The sequence below is a fragment of the Macaca mulatta genome, chromosome 8 (assembly GCF_049350105.2).
Source record: "Macaca mulatta isolate MMU2019108-1 chromosome 8, T2T-MMU8v2.0, whole genome shotgun sequence".
NCBI lineage: Eukaryota > Metazoa > Chordata > Mammalia > Primates > Cercopithecidae > Macaca > Macaca mulatta.
In genome coordinates this window covers 117,998,961-118,024,845 of record NC_133413.1, presented here as the reverse complement: position 1 = coordinate 118,024,845, position 25,885 = coordinate 117,998,961, and the positions used below count along the sequence as shown (strand labels likewise).

General features: G+C 37.3%; 1 long non-coding RNA gene across 1 annotated transcript in view; it reads left to right on the top strand.

The window, feature by feature from the left end:
• Nucleotides 1-25,491, top strand: part of LOC144330548 (uncharacterized) — an 86,816-nt gene extending 61,325 nt beyond the window's left edge. Inside the window, exon 2 of the long non-coding RNA XR_013396846.1 lies at nt 23,557-25,491. This is a non-coding gene — a long non-coding RNA (uncharacterized LOC144330548). The remainder of the gene's footprint in view (nt 1-23,556) is intronic.
• Nucleotides 25,492-25,885: the final 394 nt, after the last annotated feature.

Below are 25,885 nucleotides of genomic sequence, written 5' to 3'. Positions count from 1 at the left end.
CTAACTGTCTATCTATCTATCTATCTATCTATCTATCTATCTATCTATCTATATTTTTTTTGAGATGGAGTCTCACTGTGTAGCCCAGGCTGGAGTGCAGTGGCGTGATCTCGGCTCACTGCAAGCTCTGCCTCCCAGGTTCACACCATTCTCCTATCTCAGTCTCACAAGTAGCTGGGACTACAGGTGCCTGCCACCATGCCTGGCTAATTTTTTGTATTTTTAGTAGAGACGGGTTTTCACCATGTTAGCCAGGATGGTCTCGATCTCCTGATCTAGTGATCTGCCCGCCTCGGCCTCCCAAAGTGCTGGGATTACAGGCATGAGCCATGGTGCCTGGCCATCTATATAAATTTTGATTATATCTTTACAAACTTTTCTTAAAATAGACCAAGTGTTATGGTTAAGTAAATAGGTATAGGGGCTAAAAAAAATAGAAACAGTAACATTTTAATAGTCTAAGCATTCTATTTTAATCAGGATAGATTCTGCCATGGTAAAAAGTAAAAAAAAAATCTGCCCCCATAACTCTGTGTTTTAAGGCACTAACGATTATTCTGGTTCACATTACATCTCCATCTTCGGGCAGAAGGGAACTCAACACAACATAGTCACTTAGAGGCCTGGGTTGACAGAGAAGCCACCATCTGAAACTTTATGGGTCACCTTGCTGAAAGAGAAGAGCTTGAGGAGAGTCTCTCTCACCAGCAATTAAATACTCAGGCTGGAAGATGACTTCCAATCACAGCTCTTTGGTCAAAACTAGTCACATTGTCCCAAAACAAGTAAAGTAGGTAATGCAATCCTATTATGAGTCAGAAGGCAGAGAATTAGAAACTTTTGGTGAACAGTACTAATCACTCTTTGACATTATTTTAAGACTGAGTAAAGAATATTTCTAGTGTAAATTCTCAAATGCTATGAATAACAACTTGGCTTAAAAATATGTAATTTTTCATTTAAAACATTTTCATTTTTCTTTGTGTTACTAAAAATAGGGATATATTGAATGCCTATAAATTCAAATCATATTAAAATGATACTAGAGTTCTAATTAGTTATGAAAATAATAGCTTTGTAAGTCCAGATTGTTGCATATTCTGTTTACTTAAAATGAGAATGTGATTAAGAATATCATTTTGGCAATTATATTCAGTTTTTTTTGTTAACTAATTTAAATACATAGGAGGAAAAATTTATTTAAAAGAAAAAGTGATTGCTTTTTGTGCAAGTCATTTGATAGACAAAACAAAGATATCATAAAACATTTAAACTTTTGTAACGAAATTGTGATAGAATGTTCTTACATTTATCACGAGTACCTAGTAATTTAAAGAATTCCATGAAGAGATGAAATAGGAAGAGAATTAAGTTGTAGGACATAATAAGTATTTAAAATAAACTAAGGAGAGAGTTAGTTTCAGGATCACCTCAATTATACCTGTGGCTTTGAGAGTCAACTTTTAAAGGCCAGATTATTTAAACGATCCTCCAAACATAATCTTGATATCTTCCCACAACGTAAAGGGACCATCTTAGATTAAAATGTTTGGAGAAAAAACACAACAACTTCTTTCCAGTCATTTTCTGTTGAAGTATTTTCAGTGACCCTGTCAAAATAAATCAAATTTTGCACCAATATGTTTAATAAAAAAAATAATAAATGATTGGGTCATTCGGTTATTTTCTTGCTAATAGATGTTTCGTCCAGTCTTCAGGCTCGAAAGTATTTTTTTTCCATGGAGAAGAATAGTGTGAAATCCTTTATATGGTTTAAACTGTCAAAAAGCACTGTCATTAAGTCACTAATGTATGTCCATAGGAGAAACATTCTCCTGAGACCTGATGGTGTTCCTAAACCATTTGATCTGTGGTCTCGTGTTTTACATTTTCAGCAGAACACCTCTTGTATATTACAGTTTCCTACTTGCTTGGAGGTGCTCCATTATTGTCCATTTTGAATATAGTAAATGACAAACTCCATGATGTATTCATTCCTCTCTTTTGACAATAGCAAAGTATGCAGGTATCAGTTTACATCACTTTGTTAACAGGAATAATTCAAGAAAGGGCCCATACTTGACCTCCCCTTCCCATCCCCCACCAAAAGAAAAAAGAAAAAATCAACAAAATCAGAATCAACCTCCAAATTCATTGAGAAATGCTTGCTTTCAGATTTAAGTACTTGTTACTTTACAAATTAAATTAAGTGCTTGCTGGTTCACCAAACAATAGAAGTTTTGTATTACACATTATTCCTGTGAGTTAGATAATAGAAGTTTTGTATTACACATTATTCCTGTGAGTTAGATAAGAAAACATTTCAAATATAAAGGGAAAGAAATCGTAGCCATTTGGCTGGCAAGATTTCTTTTTTTATATCATGAGATTGGAAGATTGATGAAGTGTCCAGGATTTGTAGGAGATGGTTCCAGATGTCAGGAGCTGCAAGGAAGATGACCGTGACAAGGAGAATAGCAGAATATGTGATGGCGTTAGGAGTTCAGGTCTTGGATAGTCTGAGAAAGTTGACAAATATTGTGGCTTTGATACAGCAGATAGATGAGACTGTTAGTATAAAGAATATTGAAAAGAAGGGAAATTATTTTAAAATCGATTTTAGAATTATTGGAAAACCAGGTCTTCATAATCTGAAAAATGCAACCAACATTTTTCATAAGGATTCAGAAGCGTTTAGGCTCCTGGATTTCAGGGGTCTCTGAGGAGGATCATTGGAGTCATTTAAGAGTCTTTCAAAACATTTAGCAGAGGTGAGGGGGATGAAAAAAGGCAAATGTGACTCATGTAAAACTGCCATGGTGGATGCATTTGTCTACAGGATACGACACAGGAGGAAAATGGTAAGGCATGCTTCAGGACACTGTGTAATTTTATACCAGAACCATCAGTTATTAAGTATACAGTATTGGGGATAAAGGAAACCAAAAAAGTTTACATTGGTATCAATCAGAATAATGAAGTAAGATCAAAAATAATGAAGAAAATAAGACTAACTGAGAAATTGTTATTCAGATTTTAATACATTACACAAAATAAAGAAAATCAATGACTAGAATAATGGCTGATGTGACATATTCACTATATTTACTTGTTAAAATTTTTTGTTCTAACTTATAACTGTGTCAGCTCTGAGAAGGAAAAATTGTAGAAAAAGGAGCCATTTCACATTTTAACTGATGGAAGCTGATGTTATATAGTGAAATCAGTGGAGAATTTGGATCAAGAAGAAAGAAATTCATATCCTGGGTCTGACACAAACCAGATGTGTTATCAGGAAAAAGTCACCCTGTGAGTGTTCATTTCCTCATCTGTAAAAATGAGAGTTATAATTGCAGTAGAGACATCCACATCCATCAGTATTCATTCCCTCTTTCTTCCGTAGGAATCAAACTTACAATTTTTAGCTGGCCATTATGTTGTCCCAAATAAAGACTGCATTTTCCATTCTCCCTTTGTAGATAGATGCAGCCATGTGATTAAGTTTTGGACATAATTAGAACTGCCATGCAGCAGCTTGGAGGAACCTTCCATAAAAGACGACTGATGCAAGTCCATTGCCTTCTTTTCTTTAAACTTTTCCCCATCCTGCTGTCTGAAATGCAAATAGGAAGGCCAAAACTTCAGTGGCTCTCTTAGACAAAGAGGACATGGCCACACATTAAGTATGGCAGAATATATGGCTGGGCACAGTGATTCATGCCTGTAATCTCAGCACTCTGGGGGGCCAAGGCTGGTGGATCACTGGAGGTCAGGAGTTTGAGACCAGCCTGGCCAAAATGGTGACACTCCATCTCTACTAAAAATACAAAAATTAGCCGGACGCGTTGGCAAACGCCTGTAGTCCCAGCTACTTGAGAGGTTGCTGCCGGAGAATCACTTGAACCCAGGAGGTGAAGGTTGCAGTGAGCTAAGATCATGCCACTGCATTCCAGCCTGGGTAACAGAGCGAGACTCCATCTCAAGAGAAAAAAAGAAAGGCAGAATATTGTGTTGGAAGGAGTCTGTTTTTTTTCAGGACTTAGTGAAGCAGAATCAATATATTAGCCTTCAGAATTTTATGTGCTAGAAAATACATTTCTACCTTATTAAATCTGTTGTTTGTAGCCGAACTTAATCCTGATGATATGCTTACTTTATAAAAGATTGGGTACAAAAACTACAGTAGTTCCCCTTTGTCCCCGGGGGATATGTTCCAACAACCCTACTGAATGTCTGAAACCACAGACAGTACCAAACCCAACATATGCTACTTTTTTCTTATATATGCCCATGAAAACGTTCAATTTATAAATTAGGTATAGTACGAAATTAACAATGATAACTAATAAAAAAAGGACAATCATAACAATATTCCAGCATCACTACTCTTGTACTTTGGGGTCATTATTAAGTAAAATGAGGGTTCACTTCAATACCAGAACAGTTGATCTGATAGCCTAGGTGGAGATAAGTGACTAGTAAGTGGGTAGCATACACAGCGTGGATAAGCTGGACACAGGGAGGATTCATGCCCAGGGTGGACAAAGTGGGATTTCATCATGCTACTCAGAAGGTGCTCAATTTAAAATTATGAATTGTTTCTTTCTGGAATTTTCCATTTAATACTTTTGGACTGAGGTTGACCACCAGTAACTGAAACCTTGGAAAGCAAAACCACAGATAAGAGGGGACTAATATACTATCAAAATTCTGGCACATAATGGGAGTATAATAAATCATAGCTGATTAAATTAATCTATGTTAAGCAATAACATCTTAACATGAATTTAGATTATCATCAATATATGGCTCACTGGCTGTTCACATCTAATTTTTTTTAAAAATAATCTATCTTGAGAATGCTTGAAATGATTAAGGAAGTGGAACAAAGAAGCAAAGAAAAAATAATAAAGGCAAGAGATGAACTAAGTCACATAAAGGTCAACAGTCACCTCTCTTTAAAGACTTCTCTGTTCATCTAGATAGAACTATCACCTTTCTCCTTCGTGCTCTCCAGAATATTTGAACCCCAAACCATGCATTACTGTTCCATTTTATAACTCTGTGTGAACATGTCATCATCCTAGAGAGCAACATTGAACACCTCGTCTGTGCCAGGCATGTGTATCTCATGTACCTCACCGGACGGTGAGCTCCTTGAAGGCAGGACTCATTCTGTATGTAGTTACCTGTTCTCCACTTAGGGCCTGGTCTAATTATCAAAAGTCCTGGTTAGCTTTTATTTATAAGCAGATTTCTTTACCCAACTCCAATATATGGGTTTTTTTTGTTGTTTTTCGGTTTTTGTTTTTTTTTTTTTAAAAAGCAAACACCTACGTTTGGCATGTAGTAAATATTTAGTAAAAGTTTTGATTGATTGAATTTTTTCTTCCAACAAGAAATCACTAGAGTGCAGAATGCTGTGTTTTTATATCTACTTTACTTTACTGTGATGGCAATTTTGATATCATCTTTTCTTTTCCCTCTCTCTCCAACCCCCACTGTTATCCAATCAGTAGCTCATGGCTATTCCTGTTCCTCCATTCCTATTGATACTGTCCAAGGCTGTTCTCAAAACCCTGCTCTTAACCTTCTACATCTGTTCCTCTTAGTTTGTTTGTTCCATACACATTGCAGAATGGCCTTTCAGACACATAAGTATAGTAATGCTCCATTTTGCCTGAAATGTACTGGATGATTCCCTTTAGCAAACACTATTAGCAGCATACTCTACAGCTACTCTCTCTTCTTTTTGCTAAAAGAATCATTCTTTTGTTGAGGCATTCTGAGTCAGCAATGTGCTCAGGGGAAGTGGTTCCCACTTTCTGACCAGGAAAATAAACCACAAACAGTTTAAGTCATTAGTTGGTATTAGATTTGGCTGCAAATAACAGAGAACAAAAATAATAGCAACTTAAATACTGTACAATGGAATGTCATTTCATTTTTATAGTAATTTCCAAAAGTTGACAATCTGAAGCTGGCATGACAAATCTATGTTTACAAAGTCCTCAGGAACCAAAGCTCCTTCTATCTTGGAGGTCTACCTTGGTTCCATCCTTTAAGTCATTTCACGGACCTGAGTATCTGTTCAAGCTGTCACAATCACACCTGCCTTCCAGACAGCAAGAAAGAACAAGGAATTAAAAAAAAAAAAAAAGATAAGGAAGTATTCCAATCTTTTAAGAAAAGCTTCCAGAAGTTTCCACTTAATTTGTCTTTTACCCAGTGGCTAGAACTTAGTCAGAGGGTCAAAACTTGTTGCAAGGGGAGTCTGGGAAAGATACTGTTTATTCTAGGTCATCATGTACTCAGCCAAAACTTACATTTTCTCACTGAGAAGATGAACAGAAAGGTAAGAAAAGATATTGAGCAAACACTAACATATTCTGTTACTTTTGTTAAAAATACTCCCATTTGCCAATGATCAGTTTAGAGGTATGTGATCTACTTCTGCTAGTCAAACCTATGGGAAAGGATGATGGGAGTTCTGGAAAAGAGCTTCCTCCTTGATAAAAATAAAACAGGGAGAGAAGAAAGATGCTTAGTTTGTAGTCCCCTTTCCTTACCTTTTGGCTGTGATGCCTGTCTGAAGTATGACTGTCAAAATGCTTCCAGGAATGGAAAGCTAAGAGAATCGCAGAGGAAACCACCATAGATGATTACATTAGTGAGTCTCTGAATCTACCTTGTAACTCCCTATATATAGGCCTCTTATTAAATGTGTGCAAAGAAATGTCTATATCACTTAAGCTGAATTTACTGGGTATTGTGTTACTTGCTGCTGAAAGCATTGAAATTGATACTCTTTCTTATTGGCAGAATAAAACCGAAACTCCTTTGACACAGTAGGTAAGATGCTTTGTGATCTGGGTGTTACCTATCCTTCAACCTCAATCTCATTTCTTCTCCCACCGTCCTCCTTCCCTGCCACATAAATGCTACTGTTGGGTCCAGCCATTGCCTTTCAGAACTTCTTTTCTTTGTTTATAATGCTAGGTCATGTCTTTATACATGACTCCTTACGTAGTCGGTGTGACAAATTCCTGTTGCTGCCCTAAGAAACTCATCAAATCAGGTGGGGTTTCATCACCTCCATGTATCAGAAACCAGGCTGCAATAAGTTAAGCAGATAGGGTTTGTTTTCTTCACATCAAATGTTGAGATATAAGCAGTTGCTGTCCAGACTATCTGTTCATGGAAGTTATCAAAGCCCAGATGTCCTTCTACCTTCCCATTCCATTTCATTCCATACATTGTATCTTGTGAAAAGACTTTAGTTCTCATTGTCTTGGGATGACTGCTGTACTTCCAGACATTGAATCTGCATTCCAGGCAGGAAGAAACAAAAAGTAACAGAAGAGTTTGTGTACTAGCTAAGTTTGTCAGTTTTTATCAGTTATTTATTTTTTTTATTTTTTTGAGATGGAGTCTTGATCTGTCGCCAGGCTGGAGTGTAGAGTGCAGTGGCATGATCTTGGCTCGCTGCAACCTCCGCCTCCCGGGTTCAAGCAATTCTCCCGCCTAGGCTCCTGAGTAGCTGGGACTACAGGTGTATGCCACCACACCAAGCTAATTTTTGCATTCTTAGTAGAGATGGAGTTTCATCATGTTGGCCAGGATGGTCTCCATCTCTTGACTTCGTGATCTGCCCGCTTCAGCCTCCAAAAGTGCTGGGATTACAGGCATGACCCACTGGGACTTTTTATTTAACTGTACCATTAGGTATAAAACATTGTTTGCATCTATATCTGGTTCTCTATAAGGCTAGTTCTCTGCCAGGCACGGTGGCTCATGCCTGTAATCCCAGCATTGTGGGAGGCTGAGGTAGGTGGATCACAAGGTCAGGAGTTCGAGACCAGCCTGGCCAACATGGTGAAACCCCGTCTCAACTAAAAATACAAAAATTAAGCTGGGCACAGTGGTGTGTGCCTGTAATCCCAGCTCCTGAGGAGTCTGAGGCAGGAGAATTGCTTGAACCCAAGACAAGAGGTTGCAGTGAGCCGAGATTGCACCACTGCACTCCAACCTGGGCGACAGAGCGAGTCTCCATCTCAAAAAAAAAAAAAAAAAAATGACTAGTTCTCAAGAGAGGTGTACTAGACATGGCCTCAGTAGGAAATGGATGACATACAAAAGGGGTATGTGAAGGGAGTGTAAAGAAAGAATTATTCACAAAGGTGTTGATATGGTTTGTCTGTGTCCCGACCTAAATCTCATCTTGAATTGTAACTCCCACAATTCCCACATGTCCTGGGAGGAACTCAGTGGAACGTAATTACATTGTGGGAGTGGGTCTTTCTTGCACTGTTCTCATGGTAGTGAATGAGTCTCGAAAGATCTGATGGTTTTAAGGATGGGAGTTTCTCTGCACAAGCTCTCTCTTTGCCTGCTGCCATCCACATAGGATGTGACTGGCTTCTCCTTGACTTCCACCATGATTGTGAGGCTTCTCCAGCCACATGGAACTGTGAGTTCTCCATTAAATCTTTTTCCTTTGTAAATTGCCCAGTCTCAGGTATGTCTTTATCAGCAGCATGAGAACAGAGTAATATAGGTGTGGACAAGATTATGGGAACTAACCAGAGATGATAAAACACCCAGAGATTACCAACAGAGGCAGGTAATTACTACCTCTATGTCTAAAAAGGCAAGGAAATCAACTTCTAACAAAACCAGTGAGACCTGAAGATGCAGAAGCTATGGTTCTGGGTTGGAATTTAGCCTCAGCCAATTTGCAGCCTATGCCATAGGATCAGAGAGAATAAATACCCTGACCTCTCCTCTTGTTTCTGCCAGTATCTCTCATTGGACAAACCCAGCAGGAAACCAGAAAACAAACCCAGCCTTGCTGACATAGTCCTAACAGGTCAGCCTCTTAGGGCTCAAGGAAGGGTGGGGAGGGGCAGAGATGAATTTCAATGTGCAAACAAACTAACCAGAGCAGGTGGGTATCATTTCTGTGGTCCAGCATCTAGTATAGCATCTGAACATCACAGGTGCTCCATAAATATTTATAAAGTCAGTACTGCTGAATGAATTAAAAAGGAGGAAATACTCTCCCACTGACATATGACCTGACCAAAAATTTATAGAGCTTTAAATACAAGTTTGAAGGTGTGGTTTAGCCCTTGGAGATAAATGGCTCGGGGAGCATTCCAAATCACCAAGTGTCTTTGAGGCTGAATATGCTTGGGTGATTCTACACTTAAAGAACGCACTAAACAGAATCTGGGATGCTCATACATCTCTTGAAAACAAGATCTTTCTCTGGTAGACCCCTTAAAAAACACAAAAAAACATGATAAATACTTCTAGTGTAGACATTGATTGCCAAACCCACGTGAGTTCATAGCTGGGTGACACTAGATGTCCTCTTTCCCTTCATCCATCTTTGCTAAATACATTAGGGACATTTTATATTGGTTGGTTAATTCATGTTGGTTACTATAATATGAGTCAAGTGACTGAATTCCCTTTTCATTTTTGAGGAATTTGGTAAACTCAGTACCAAGAGGGTGCTTCTAAAATTTTTTATGAGTAGCTGTTTGAGATCTAGGTGAATAGAAGGATGAAAAATTGGGTGCTCTTTAATAATAAAACAATGATCCCTATCATTAATTACTGCAGATTTTGCAAAGGGCCTTGTTTGTTTTCAGTTGCTAAGACATTTTCGTTACAGAGAAAGCCAGTTTTGTTGCAATTAAGTTTTGATGAATGTTTTGCATTATGGCAGCAAAGCCCAGGTTTCAAATGGTAGAAGGAGATGGGAAAAGGAAAACTGCCTCTTCCTGAGTTGAGAGTTAGGAGAGCTGCCAGAGGAACTAGCAAGAAAATGTAAGTCGGATAGGTACATTTTTTTGTTGTTGTTGTTTTTGAGACGGAGTCTCACTCTGTCTCCCAGGCTGGAGTGCAGTGGACCAATCACGGCTCACTGCAACCTCCACATCCGGGATTCAAGTACTCCTGCCTCAGTCCCCTGAGTAACTGGGATTACAGGTGCACGCCACCGTATCCAGCTAATTTTTGTGTTTTTAGTAAAGACGGGTTTCACCATGTTGGTCAAGCTGGTCTCGAACTCCTAACCTTGTGATCTGCCCGCCTTGGCCTCCCAAAGTGCTGGGATTACAGGCATGAGCCATCGCACCCAGCCTTGTCGGATAGGTAGTTATGAAACTGCATGCCACAGGGTATGTGGCAGAGATTGATGTAAAATCCTTTTTATTTCCTCCTTTATAAAATCTTTATTAAAATCAGTCTCTCTCAGAAATGTATTTGGTGCAAATAGATTCTCCTGGGGGAGTGCAAAGAGGTGTTGAGAACTGGAAACTGCTGATTTTGAGTTTGTGTAGACAACTGAGATACAAGTGTTTTCTTAGCCCGGATATAAAAGACTTTGCTTTACATTCATTTTTTGAACTCTGAAGAAAAGAGAAACACACCTCACAAGTTTTCTGGAACTGTAGACCAAGTATAGAGGCCTGAATTCTGACTTAGAAGCCTGAGTAGACTCTAGAAGAAGGTTATGGATCATTTTTTTTTTCATATTCAGTATACAATTTAATAAACTTTTTAGTACATCTAGAGTTGTGGAATCATCCCTACAGTTTTCTTTTGAAACAACTCTATGAATTCCCCAAGCAGAAAAAAAAATAATGAAAAAGAAAAATACTACAATATATTTGAAGGTTAAATATATTGAAGCACCTATTGTTTTCCCTTATTGGTATGAAAATTCATTAATAACATTAACATTTCAGGCAAGCAGACAGGAGTTCACATGGAGGAAGCAGAAGAGGCTGAGGTCTGACTTGATGGATGGTGATGTTGAAAATCTTTTCATTTGGCTATTTGTTCAGTGTATCTGCTTCAGTAAAATGGCTTTTCGTATTTTTGCCCATTTATTATCTTATTAAGGTCTTTCACAGACCAAAAGTTTTAATTTGACAAAGTCTCCTTAAAAATTTTATTTATTCATTATTTTTTTCTTCAACTTTTATTTAAGTTCCAGGGTACATGTGCAGGATGTGCAGGTTTGTTACATAGGTAAATGTGTGCAATGGTGGTGTACTGCACATATCAACCCATCACCTAGGTTTTAAGCCGGGCATGCATTAGCTATTCTTCCTGATGCTCTCTCTCCCCCAGCATCCCCCCGACAGGCCCCAGTGTGTGTTGTTATCCACCATGTGTCCATGTGTTCTCAATTATGGATAATTAACAAGTGTTTTGATGACTTATCTTTCAATGCTGTGGTTACAGCTCAACCTGGGTGTGGGAATCATGAGGAACACTAATCAGTATGTCTAAAACAGAGCAGGATTAGTTTCCAAATGCATATTTGAATGAATTCCTGTTGCTCAAAAATTTTCATATTTTTGAGACTTTTCTAGTATAAAACAAACCAAATGTGTAATGTAAAACTCCAAAAACACAGTTGTAAGCACTCAATATAGACTTACAAATACACATTGTAATTTATCTTACTAATACACATACATACATACACACACACACACACACGCACGCACACACACGTTTTATTTCTGCTGTTGCCAAATTACTGCTATAAAAATAGCATAGGGAAATATGTTTATTTTAAACTGATGTGGTATATTGGCATTATGACTATATATAACTGTTTATGAAACAGTAGAGTGGTTCTAAACCTTTATAATAGTGGTTTTAAATTCCTAGAATTTTAAAATTACAAAATGCCCAGAAGGGTTTAATTTTTTAAATGAAGTACCTCATGTGTAACAAAAAAGCATCCATTAGATTTGACCAATGACCATTAACTGTTCCTCTGCAGTTGTCCATAAAACATGAAAGACCAAAGAATGGGTTTAGGTTTTCAAAGAAGAAATATATTCTTCTTATTCTTAAACGTTGGGCTCTATGATGAGTTACATACTAGTTTCTAAGAGTATTAATCAGGGTTCTTAACCAAAATAAAATGTCTTCCACCAATGTTGAGGATGAAAGAATGTTTAACTTGTATATTATAGTGCTGGGTTGTATCTTCTTTTAAAATTTATATGCAGAAAGCTGATACACTTTGGTTCCTAGACAAATCAGGCAGAATTCAAGATCTAAGAGTCTACATAAGAAAGGGTTGTGCTTTCAGCACAAAGATGTGTGTGTGCAATTAGTTTTGTTTAATGTAGATTTAATGTGACTGATGGGAATAGATATGACTAAAATAGTACAAGTTTAAAAGACTATCTTAGCCACTTAAAATTTAACTTACGACAAGAAGCACTTACTGTAATTTCTTTGGAGTAGGTATGTTTGGATAAACTTTTTCATCATAATTAACCTGCTATTATTTAGAAAATTGTTTTTTTTCAACTAGTGTTTAATTTCCTAAAGTTTAAATATCTTAATGTGGTGAATATATGATACACGATGACACTTCTTTTCTTTCTTTTTTTTTTTTTTTTTCTTTTTTGAGAATCCAGTTCTCTTTGGAATGTTTCCCAGTATCTTCTGGAAAACAGATTTTTTACATCCAAGGACTTCTACTCATTAAACAGTTGTAAATATAGAAAATGTACCACAGACTAGCTCGTTTTCTTTATGTCACGAGAGCTATTTAACAGGGGGTTCCATTGATTTAGTTTATTGCTTTATGTCAACATGAGTTTTGAACAACTATTAATGAAAATTATGTTCAATTAAATGACCCCATTAATATCTGTAACTCAAATCTGGTCCTATGATTTTATTTTACAGGCAGCAGAGCCAAAGACACAAACCTGCTAACTTGTAACAGGTCTACCCATGCTTCTCTTTCAAATGAATATGTTGGTTGAGGCCAATAACTCCTTGCTTTCCATATGGAAATCAATCAACAAGTAGCATTGTTATCTTCTTTCTAAGCTGGTGTTCTGTCTTTGAATTTTTCTTTTTCCTAGTTAGCAATGAAGGTAAAAGTTTTTACATAAGTATAATTATTCATGTGACTCCCCCTGAGGTAACAGAACTGAACAAAGACTGGTTCATCAAACCCAAAAGTCAGACGAATGTAGACTGAAATGAAACATTTAGGCCTGGACTAGTGTGTAAGAGATTAAAAAACAAGCAAACAGTTTTTCCTAGTCTTACATTCAATACAACACAGAACACTTCACATCTGGTTACCAAAATGTATGTAGATTTCTTTCCACCAACAATCAATTCTCTAGGAGATCCCAAGTAGGTATCATCTAATTTAATGCAATTCTGTCACTACAGATAGCATAAAATCCCACAGGTTAAGAGCTCAGTCCCACAAGGCTGCCCCAAACTTCAGAAGCCAATCACCTATTGGCTTTGCCAGAAGTAGGTTGTCACTTATACTTCTGACTCCTGCTATAAATGGGAGTTCCCATGACCCTCTCTTTGGGTTCCATTAATTTGCTATAATGGCTCACCAAACTCAGGGTGAGCTTACATTTACCAGTGATATGGTTTGACTCTGTGTTCTCACCCAAATCTCATCTTGTAGCTCCCATAATTCCCATGTGTTGTGAGAGGGACCTAGTGGGAGATGATTGAATCATGGGGACAGGTCTTTCCCTTGCTGTTCTTGTGATACTGAATGGGTCTCACAAGATCCCATGGTTTTAAAAACGGGAGTTTCTCTGCACAAACTTTCTCTCTTTGCCTGCCGCCATCCATATAAGATGTGACTTGCTTCCCCAGCCGTGTGGAACTGTAAGTCCAATAAACCTCTTTCTTTTGTAAATTCCCCAGTCTCAGGTATGTCTTTATCAGCAGCATGAAAATGGACTAATACAGTAAATTGGTATCAGTAGAGTGGGGTACTGCTGAAAAGATACCCAAAAATGTGAAAGCAACTTTGGAACTGGGTAACAGGTAGAGATTGCAACAGTGTGGAGGGCTCAGAAGAAGACAGGAAAATGTTAGAAAGTGGAACCTCCTAGAGACTTGTTGAATGGCTTTGACAAAAATGGTGATAGTGATATAAACAATAAGGTCTAGGCTGAGGTGGTCTCAGATGGAGATGAGGAATTTGTTGGGAACTGGAGCAAAGGTGACTCTTGTTATGTTTTAGCAAAGAGACTGGCGGCGTTTTGCCCCTGCCCTAGAGATCTGTGGAACTTTGAATTCAAGAGAGATGATTTAGGGTATCTGGCAGAAGAAATTTCTAAGCAGTAAAACATTCAAATGTGACTTGGGTGCTGTTAAAAACATTTCATTTTAAAAGGGAAACAGCATAAAAGTTCAGAAAATTTGCAGCCTGATGAGCAGTAGAAAAGAAAAACCCATTTTTTTTAGGAGAAATTCAAGCTGGATGCAGAAATTTGTGCATGTAGCAAGGAGCCTAATGTTAATTCCCACGACCATGGGGTAGATGTCTCCAGACCATGTCAGAAACCTTCTTGGCAGTCCCTCCCATCACAGGCCCAGAGGCCCAGGAGGAAAAAGTGGTTTCATGGGCCAGGCCCAGGGTACCTGTGCTGTGTGCAGCCTAAGGACTTGGTGCCCTGTGACCCAGCTGCTCAAGCCATGGCTGAAAGGGGCCAGGCTGTGGCTTCAGAGGGTGGAAGCCCCAAACCTTGACAGCTTCCATGTGGTGTTGATCCTGTGGGTGCACAGAAGTCAAGAATTAAGGTTTGGGAACCTCTACCTAGATTTCAGAAGATATATGGAAACACCTGGATGCTCAGCCAAAAGTTTGCTGTAGTGGTGGGGCCCTCATGGAGTACCTCTGCTAGGGTAGTGCAGAAGGGAAATGTGGGGTTGGAATCCCCACAGAGTCCCTACTGGGGCACTGCCTTGTGGATCTGTGAGAAGAGGGCCCCTGTCATCTAGACACCAGAATGGGTGATCCACTGAGAACTTGCACCATGTGCCTAGAAAAGCCACAGACACTCAATGCTAGCCCATGAAAGCAGCAGCTGGGAGAGAGGTTGTATCCTGTAAAACCACAGGGGCGGAGCTGCCCAAGACCGTGGAAACCCAGCTCTTGCATCAGCGTGACCAGATGTGCGACCTGGAGTCAAAGGAGATCATCCTGGAGCTTTAAAATTTGACTACCCCACTGGATTTCAGACTTGCATGGGCCCTGTAACCCCTTTATTTTGGCCAATTTCTCCCATTTGGAACAGCTGTATTTATCCAATGCCGTAACCCCATTGTATCTAGGAAGTAACTAACTTACTTTTGATTTCGCAGGCTCATAGGTGGAAGGGACTTGCCTTGTCTCAGATGAAACTTTGGACTGTGTACTTTGAGTTAATGCTGAAATGAGTTGAAACTTTGGGGGACTGTTGGGAAGTCATGATTGGTTTTGAAATGTGAAGCTATGAGATTTGGGATGGGCCAGGGGCAGAATGATATGGTTTGGCTCTGTGTCCCTACCCAAATTTCATCTTGTAGCTCCCATGATTCCCACATGTTGAGAGAAGCACCTGGTGGGAGATGATTGAATCATTGGGACAGGTCTTTCCCATGCTGTTCTTGTGATTGTGAATGGGTCTCACAAGATTCGATGGTTTAAAAATGGTGACTTTTTTAAAGAGATACACAAAGCTCTTTCTTTGCTTGCTGCCATCCATGTAAGATGTGACTTGCTTCTCCTTGCCTTCCATCATGACTATAAGGCCTCCCCAGTCATGTGGAACTGTAAGTCCATTAAACCTCTTTCTTTTGTAAATTCCCCAGTCTTGGGTATGTCTTTATCAGCAGCATGAAAATGGACTAATACAACCGGTTTATTATATTAATAAAGGAAATGAAGAAGGATTCAGATGAACAGCTAGATGGAAAAGATGCATAGGGCAAGGTATGGAGGAAGAGGTATGGAGCTTCCATGCTCTCTTTGGTCAAGTTGAGCTACTCTCCAGGAACATTCAACTGCTCATAACCCAGAATCTCTCCAAACATTGTCCTTTTGGGTTTTTATGGAGGCCTCATTAGGTAGGCATTATTGATTACATCATTGGCTGTTGGAGATCAATTCAACCTTCAGCCCCTCCCGTGTATCCAGAGGTTGGTGGGTGGGGCTGAAAGTTCCAACCCTGCAATCACTCTGTTGGTTTCCCTGACAACAAGCCTCCATATTGAAGCTATCCAAGAACCCACTAGGAGTCACCTCGTTGGAACAAAAATGCTTCTATCACCCAGGAAATTCCAAGGGATTTAGGAACTCTGTGCCAGACATTCCTAGCACTCAGGAAATTACAAAGGTCTAGGAGCTCTGTGTCAGGAATCAGGGTCCCAAAGGAAATATTAGAACAGAATATTTGGCCCTGGTTACTCAGATAGAGCTCCTAAAATCCTTGAGATTGGTGTGCTAGAAGAATCATCTGATATTTTGTCTTTGACCTCAGTTTTTGACACAGTTCCTGAATCCCTTGGAATTTCTTGAATTACAGAAACATCTTTTATTTTAATGAAGTGACTCTTGGTGAGCTTCTCAGGATGAGAGCAGATCGTCAGGGAATCAACCATATGATTTTTTTGTTTGCTTTTTGTTTGTTTGTTTGTTTGTTTGTGTGTTTGTTTGTTTGTTTTGAGATGGAGTCTTACTCTGTAGCCCAGGCTGGAGTGCAGTGGCACCATCTCTGCTCACTGCAAGCTCCGCCTCCTGGGTTCACACCGTTCTCCTGCCTCAGCCTCCCGAGTAGCTGGAACTACAGGCACCCGCCACCATGCCCAGCTAATTTTTTTGTATTTTTAGTAGAGACAGGGTTTCACCATATTAGCCAGGATGGTCTTGATCTCCTGACCTCGTTATCTGCCTGCCTTGGCTTCCCAAAGTGCTGGGATTACAGGTGTGAGCCACCGCGCCTGACAAGAGTTGGAAATTTCAACATCCCCTCCCCACCTCTGAAAAAGGGAGACATGCTGAAAGTTGGTTTGGTCACCAATGGCCTACAATGTAATCAATCATGCCTATGTAACAAAGGCTCCAAACAAATCCCAAAGGATGAGTATTGAAGAGTTTCTGGGTTGATGAACACATCGTGGTTCCTGGAGGGTGGTACTACTGGAGAGGGCATGGGAGGTCTGCACCTCTTCCTCCATATCTTGCCCTATGCATCTCTTCCATCTGGCTATGCGTCTGCATCCTTTATCATATCCTTTATTAATATAATAAGCCAGTAAATGTGTTTCCCTGAGTTTTTTGAGCCAACACAGCTAGTTAATCAAACCTAAGGAGGTAGACATGAGGACTCCCAGTTTATAGACAGTTGGTCAGCAGTGCAGATCACAATCTGCAACTTGCAACTGGCATATGAAGTAGGGGGATGTCTTGTGAGACCGAGACATTAACCTATGGGATCTGCTCTTATCTCCAGGTTAGAATGTAATTGAATTATAGAGCACCTAGATGGTTTCTGTTGGAGAATTATTTAGTGTATGTGAAGAAAAATCCCACACATCTGGTGTCGAAAATGAAGTATTGTAGAGTGTGTGAAAGTAGCAAAAACATTGTTTGTTTTTACTATTAGACAAACATCTAATACAAGCTAAAGACCCAAGGACGTCTTAGAGGATTTTATCATTAAGGTAAATCTTACTAGATAAGTAGGAGTAAATAAAGCACTCCTGTCTCCTGACCAAGAAAAAAAGAAAAAGCCAAAAGAGGGAAAGAGGATATTCTAGGCATACAGAGGATTATTGGTAGAATGACAGGTATAAAAAAGAGTCATCTTAAGGGATCTGAGAATTCTCTATAAGGTAGGTGTTTCTCTTAGATTACTCTGGCAGCTGTGGGAAAATACACTGGAACTGGATGAAGAATTGAGTAAGAGGAAAAGCACATGACATAGTTTGGTGGCTTCCATAGTAATGCAGGCAAGAGATGATAATACTGAACAATGGCGGTCAGAATTAGAAAGCAAGCAAACTTCAGGTTAAAAACATTTAGAAGAAATGAGGTAGCCTTTTACCTGTCCATTATGTTGATTTTTTTAAATGAATAAACACATTTCTTGAATGTTATATTTAAAGGCAGACTTAGCGTTCTTTTCATCGCATCTTAATTTATTTCATTGAGGTTAACATAAGGGAGACATGCTAATCATAAATGAGTAGTTAATAAGAAGTGACATAGCTTAAGATTTACCAGTGTCAGACACTGTGCTACGGGTTCTAAATAGATTACAACACTTAGTCCTCATTACAGCCCTTTGGGGCAGGGGTTACTGTTATTTTCATTTTATAGAGGAGGCAGTAGAAGTAAAAATTCAGACTCAGGGTTTTTTTATGATCCAAAAACCGTGTACCTTTAAATGCTTCAATGCCTCTTCTAACTTTGCTGGATTTGGTGCCTAGCTATCCAATGGCACGACAGCTATCACATCACTGGAAGTCGTTGGTTTTGTATCACCATTAATTTTACTTTCCAAAGAAAAATTTTTAAAAACTACATTAAACAGAGGACCTTTCTTTTCCTAGATAAGATCATGACTTGATGCACACATACATAGACAGAAAGTTTCATATATTAAAAAGAAAAAAAAAAATCAAAATGCTGCTATTCAGATATTTTGCAAAGGATTTAAGTTTTGGAGATTTGCATATACAGTGACTAAATGAGACACATTCCTAGGTTGGCACGTCTGAAATAGACTATCACATGTGATCCCTGCCTCCTTTTATAATCATATAGTCTTCCTCTATTTCAATTTTGCTGAATGAGTAATGGAAGTATATTAATGGTATATAAAATAATTCCATAGATTCACCAGATTTCAGGTTAAACTAATCTTGTATATTTATGGATGGTTTATTTGGGGCTCTTGAACATGCTAGGACAAATTAAGATAAAGAATTTAAAAGACCAACAAAATATATAGGAAAATCCCTTTAGAGCAGCAACATGTGTCTGCTGAGTTTCACATTGCCAGGAGTTCCCCTTTCAGCATAGCACAGTTCTTAGACTACTGCATGCTTTACATTTTCAATATAATTTCAAAACTATTTTCTTCTCTTCATCTACTTTAAAGTATAAAACAAGTAGAGCCTTTGGTATGAAATGCAAGTTAAAGCCAGATTTTTTCACTAATTTTCTGGAAGCAATCCAAAATATTAACAAGAAAAAATGAGATACCTAAACATAAGCTATATTTGGCAAATATGGGGAGTAGTAAAATCCAATAACCCAGAGAAAAACGTCTGCAATGGCAGAGTTAATGATCTCCAAAAATCCATTCCTCCATAAGATAAATGAAAACACTGCCCTAACTGTCATAATCAAGTTTTCAATAACTCTAGAAACTAATCAAAGGCTTACAACAATCTGAGAGGCACTTATACAAAAATATAATTGAATCTCAGTAAGGCCAGTGAGTTTTCTGGAATTTTAACTTGACCTATTTCCACCTATTTCTCCCTAGTTCCACAGAAACCTTGAAAATTAGCAGCCTTGGAACCACAGAAGTTACAAAAACCAAGAGACTGGCTGCCATTGGAGGGGGACAGAACAATTCTGCAGCTCCCCAAAAAGCTCCGTCCTCAGAGAATTGTCACTATTTGACCCATCCAGAAACTTCCTAAAGCCCCATTCACAGAGATTGTCTTTATTTGACTTTTATTTAAAGTTCACTCAATGAGGAAAGTTCTATCCCCAGGGAAGTTTGTCAGAAACAATCAGTGGTAATTCTTTAACATCTCAGCTACTTGAGGCAGTGATACTCCTAGAGAAAACAAGAATCTGGACAAAACTTTAAAAGAAAACCTGAAGAATTTGATTTCTATAGGGGGCTTTGAAAAGCTCCAACATATTCTTGGAGATCTACAAGGCATTGCACCAATGTTGGACTGTAGGAATATCCAGGAATTACCTGAGAATGTCCTAACATCTAATCTTTGGTTGATCTCAAGACTCTGCACAACTAGATAATAAAGGCTAAGGTATAGCTGCCAGAGAATTGAAGGATTCTCTTTGCTCCAATAAAGGATGAGCAACTTATTGGTTCAAGAAATTTAAGGAAATATTTGTACAATCATTAGTTGACCACTAAGCTAATGAAGCAGAGACTTTGGTGGCTGCACAGGGAAAAGAATACAGGTCATGCAGAACTAGCCCAAGAAAGTCAATAACATATAAACAGCAGTGAGAGCAGCAGCAGCAACAACAACAATTTTGGGGGAGGGAATTAAATTTCTGGAGTTGCCACGTTCTGTATTTAAAATATCTACTTTTTAACAAAAAAGTCATCACTCACACAAATAAACAGGGACATATGGCTGCTATACAGGAAACAAAAAAGCAGTCAATAGAAATTGTCTTTGAGGAAGCCCAGATGTTGGATTTACTAGACAAAGACTTTAAATTGAATATCATAAATATGTTCAAGAAACTAAAAGAAATATATCTAAATAATTATATAGCCATTCCCAAGATATCACTTATAAACCTTTCACAACTATAGGTTGGTTTGCAAGTTCTAGAATTTTATAACTGGAATTATACAATATGCTTTCTTTTTTTAATCTGGCTTTTTAAATTCAATATAACTATGTGAAGATTCATCCATATTATTACATATATCAAGCTTATTTCTTTTTATTGTTGAGTAGTAATAGTTCACTGTATCTGTATTAGAGTTTGGCAAATTCAGCAGGCCAAATTCAACTGACAGAATGCATCCTGTTGTTAGCCACATATGACTATCCCATCTGCTTATATATTGTATATAGTTGTTTCATAGAATGGCAGAGCTTAGTGGAAACTATTTGACCAAGAAAGTTGAAAATATGTATTGTTTGGCCCTTTACAAAAATAGTTTGTCTATGCCTAGGGTGTGTGTGTGTGTGTGTGTGTGTGTGTGTGAATATATGTATAATTTATATATTATATATATGCATATTATATATTATATTTAAAATAATTATGTATAATATATATAAAATAAAGCTATGAACATTCATGTACAACTCTTCATACGGACATACACTTTTATTTCTTTTGGGAGAATACCTTGAAGTAGAAGGGCTGAGTAAAATACTAAGCGTATGTTTAATATTTTAAGACATTGCCAAACTATTTAACAAGGTGGTTGTATTATTTTACATTCAAACCAGCAATATATGAGAGCTCCATTTGCTCCACATTTCTGCCAACTCTTGATATGGTAGTCTTTTCAATTTTAGCTATCCCTTGGGTGTATAGTAAAATATTATTGTGTTATAAATTGAGTTTCCCTAATGACCAAGGAGGTCTAGCATTTTTTCACGTCTCTGACATCTGTATGTGGTAAACTGTTTGTTCAAATCTTTTGCCTAGTTTTTATTGGAATGTTTGTATTATGAATGGGATGTAAGCATTCATTACATATACCACATTTAAGTCACTTGTGAGATAAATATTTTGCAAATACTTCCTCCAGGTCTGTGTTTGGCTTTTTGCTTTTGTAAGTATCTTTTAAAAAAATAAAAGGAATTCACTTTTGATAAAGTTAAGTTTGTTAATTTTTTTTTTCTTTTGTAGTTTGTGTTTTGTGTTCTATGAAAGAAATCTGGGCCAAACTCAAGGAAACTAAGATTTTCTCCTAGAGAGTTTTTAGTATTAACTTTATTATTATTTTTATTTATTTATTTATTTTTTATTTATTTATTGAGATGGAGTCTCGCTCTGTCACCCAGGCTGGAGTGCAGTGGCCCAATCTCGGCTCACTGCAAGCTCCACCTCCTGGGTTCACGCCCTTCTCCCACCTCAGCTTCCCAAGTAGCTGGGACTACAGGTGCCCGCCACCACGCCCAGCTAATTTTTTGTATTTTTTAGTAGAGACGGGGTTTCACTGTGGTACAGGATGGTCTTTATCTCCTGACCTCGTGATCCACCCACCTCAGCCTCCCAAAGGGCTGGGATTACAGGCGTGAGCCACTGCGCCCGGCCAACTTTTCTTTATGTGAGGCAGAGTTTCACTTTTGTTGCCCTGGCTGGAGTGCAATGGTGTGATCTCGGCTCACTGCAACCTCTGCCTCCCGGGTTCAAGCGATTCTCCTGCCTTAGCCTCCAAAGTAGCTGGGATTATAGGCACCCACCACCACTCCCATCTAATTTTTGTATTGTTAGTAGAGACAGGGTTTCACTATGTTGACCAGGCTGGTCTCAAACTCCTGACGTCAGGTGATCCACCCACCTTGGTCTCCCAAAGTGCTGGGATTACAGGCGTGAGCCACCCTACCCCATCAGTATTAACTCTTACATTTAGATTTCTAATCCACTTTGAGTTAATCTTTGTAAATGGAATGTGGTTATTGGTGTCACGTACTACACTGTTTTTACTGTCGTAGCTTTATAAATCTTCATTTCAGTTAGTATAAATTCAACTTTTCCTTTTTAAAGTTATTTTAGCTTTCAAGGTCCTCTGCATTTCTATATAAATTTTAAAATTAAATTGTCATTTTTTATAAACAAGCTTGCTTAGCTTTTGATTAGGATTTCACTGAAGCAAAATACAGGAAGAATTGACATGCTGACAATATCTGCATTTCTATATAACTTTTAAAATTAAATTGTCATTTTTTACAAACAAGCTTGCTTAGCTTTTGATTAGGATATTACTGAAGCACAATTTAGGATGAATTAACATGTTGATAATATTGAGTCTTCAAATAAAAATGATATATTATTTTCACTTGAGTCTTTTTAAATTTCTCTTAGAAATATTTTGTGCTTTGTAGTGTACAGTTTTTGCACATCTTTCACCAAATTTATGTCTAAATAGTTTATATTTTTGATGTTATTTTAATGACGTTTTTTAAAAATTCAGTTTCAGATTCATTATTGCTCATATATACACTCAGTTGAAATTTTTATAGTAACTTTATATCTTACAACCTTGCTAAACTCATTTATTAGTTCTGAAGACTTTCTTCTTCATAGACTACTTAGACTTTTATACATTAGACTTTCTTTACTATTCTAGCTTGCTGAGAGTTTTAATCATGAATGGATGTTGGCTATTATAAAACATTTTTTCTGCATGTATTAAGAAAGATTATATGGCTTTTCATTTTTTAGTCTTTTAATACTGTAAATTCTATTGATTGACTTTTGAAGATATTAATATAAACATTTTAATATACTAATATTAACATACTTTGAATCATGGGATAAACCTCACTTGGTCATGATATATTACTCTTACATATATTGTTGGATTTAAATATCAGAAATACTGTTAAGGAGTTTTGTGTCTATATTTATGAGCAATATTGGTCTGTAGATTTTCCTGTTGTTCTAGTATCTTTTTCTCATTTTGGTGTCAGGGTAATGTTGGCTTTTGCTCTATTGTTGTCATACATTTTACTTCTCTCTGTAGATAATAAATCCCAAAATTTATTACAATATTTTTGCTTTAAACAGTCAAGAATCTTTTAATAAAATTTGAAAGACAATTATTTTATTATTATTATTTCTGGTGACTTTAATTGCTTTGTAAAGATCCAGACTTTGACCTGATATCATTTTCTTTCATCATAAATCGCTTCAAATTAACCTTTTTTTGTATTAAATGTCTGCTGGTAATGAGTCCCTTCAGCCTTAGAATATCTGGAATATATTTTTCCACTTTTTTTTTCTTTCAGATGGAGTTTCACTCTTGTTGCCCAGGCTGGATTGCAATGGTGTGATCTTGACTCACTGCAACCTCTGCCTCCTGGGATCGAGCAATTCTCCTGCCTCAGCTTCTCAAGAAGCTGGGATTACAGGCACCCGCTACCATGCCCAGCTTTTTTTTTCTACATTCTTAGAAGAGATATTTGATTGGTGATAAAATTTTAGGTTAGCAATATTTTTATTTTCTGTAGAGATATTGTCCCACTGTCCTTGGGCTTATACTATATCTGAAGAGATGTCTCTTGTTATTCTTATCTTTGCTCTTCTGTTTGAAATGTGTTATTTTACTCTGGAGGCTTTTAAGAAGATATTCTCTTTATCACTAGTTATAATGTTACTTTTTTCTGTGTTTTAATTTGGTTAATTTTTAATACCATGTTTTCAATTAACCTGTTATTATATATTGTATATTAAATCTCAAACATTGTATTCTCTAGCTCTAAAATTTCATTTTGGATCTTTCTTATATCTACTGTATACTTAAAATAATCATATTTTGTTCTATCTTCTGAAACATGAGGAAAATAGTTATAAAACTACATTGATATCTTTGTATACTAATCATCTGCCAGTTCTACGTTGATCTTGATTGATTACATTTTTTCCCTCTTCATGAATTTTAGATTTGCCTCCCTGTGTGCCTGATAATTACCTATTGGAGGCCAGGCATTGTAAATTTTATTTTGCTGATTGCTCACATTCTTTAATGTGTTACTGAACTTTGTTCATGAATGTAGGTAAATTGGAAATGTTTGACTTTTTTGAATCCTGCTTTCAAGCGTTATTTTACAGCAGTAGAACAACTAGTTTGGAGCTAATTTTCCGTGCCACTGAGATGATAACCTTCATAGTACTCTGCCTGATATCCCATGTGCTGCAAGATTTTTCTACTTTAGCTAGTGGGGACATTAACTATTCCCATCCTTCTTTGAGCTCCAGGGATTATTCTGCCTCCTCCATTTGGTACTTTCCCTTCCCTCATGGTCTCTAACAGTTTTCTCCAAGTAAATACTTATCTGTGCTCAGCAGAATATTCAGAGTACCCAGAGCTTTCTTTTTTTTTTTTTCTCCTTCCTGTTCCTTCTTCTCTATAAGGTATTCTGCTCTACAAACTATAGCTGTAGGGCAACCTTGGATGCCCACCTTCATCTCCTCAGCTCAGGTAGACTTTGGACTCTTCTTGAGTTTCTTTTTTCTGATCAAAAACCTGGAAACCCTCTTCAGGAATTAATTTGGCACACTGTAGGGCTCACACTTCTGTTTCTTCTCTTTCATACATCAGCATCAGAAAACTATTATTTGGTATATTTTGTCTAGATTTTGAGTGATTTCAGATGTAGGGTAAATACAGTCCATAGTGCTCCATTAGTGCCCCCCAAATATAGATTTTTAAGGTGAGAATATAATCTGTGAAGATGAGAGAAATAACCTGAAATATATAACCTTTAAACATATACCCTATAATATCCTACTTTATTACTGTGAGAAAACATAAACAAGATGTATGAGCTGGAGTGTATGGAGTTTCCTGGACCTAGCTTCATTGTGACAAACATAGGAGACATATCTAAGAGCTGATCTAACTCATATCCAAAAGCTTGGATTACAAAAAAAATCAGATATTTAAGAACATAGCTTGCACTCTACATAAATTTTTTCTTTAAATAATTGGCCTCAGGAATTGAAACTCATCTCCTTCAAAAGTGGATGAGAAAAACGAATAGCCTGGAAATTTATAAAAATTTGCTAAAACAGAGGAAAAAAAGCAACAGGAATGTCTGTGTACGAGAGATCTCAAAGACATAACACTATCAGACTTAATTTTTGCGAATAGAGTGAATATAAAACAATGTTATTAAGTCTTGACTTTTATTTTTCTGACCAATAATAAATCTGAAAATCTCTTCCTATGTCATATGTTTAATGGGCTTTTATAAGGTTGAAAACAAGTAAAGCCAAACAACATAAAATTTAGAAATAGATGTGTGTATGAATATATTTATAATTACAAAACATATATATAATATAGAACTCTATTTATGAAAGTCACTAGCATAAAAAAGTCAAATTTCAAAATTGTAATTAGTTTGGATGAAGAAGGTAGGCAGAATGAGGAAGATGTTACAGTTGATATATTCAATATTCTAGTCCTCACATTGACTGGTGGTTTTGTGAGTAGTTATTCTATTATGACTATGAAAAACAACAGCAACAAAAAAGAGGTCCACTTATGGGTTAATGAATAGACTGTGCTAACACAATTTTGTTACCCTTACCAAAAAATCAGAAGCAAAATTT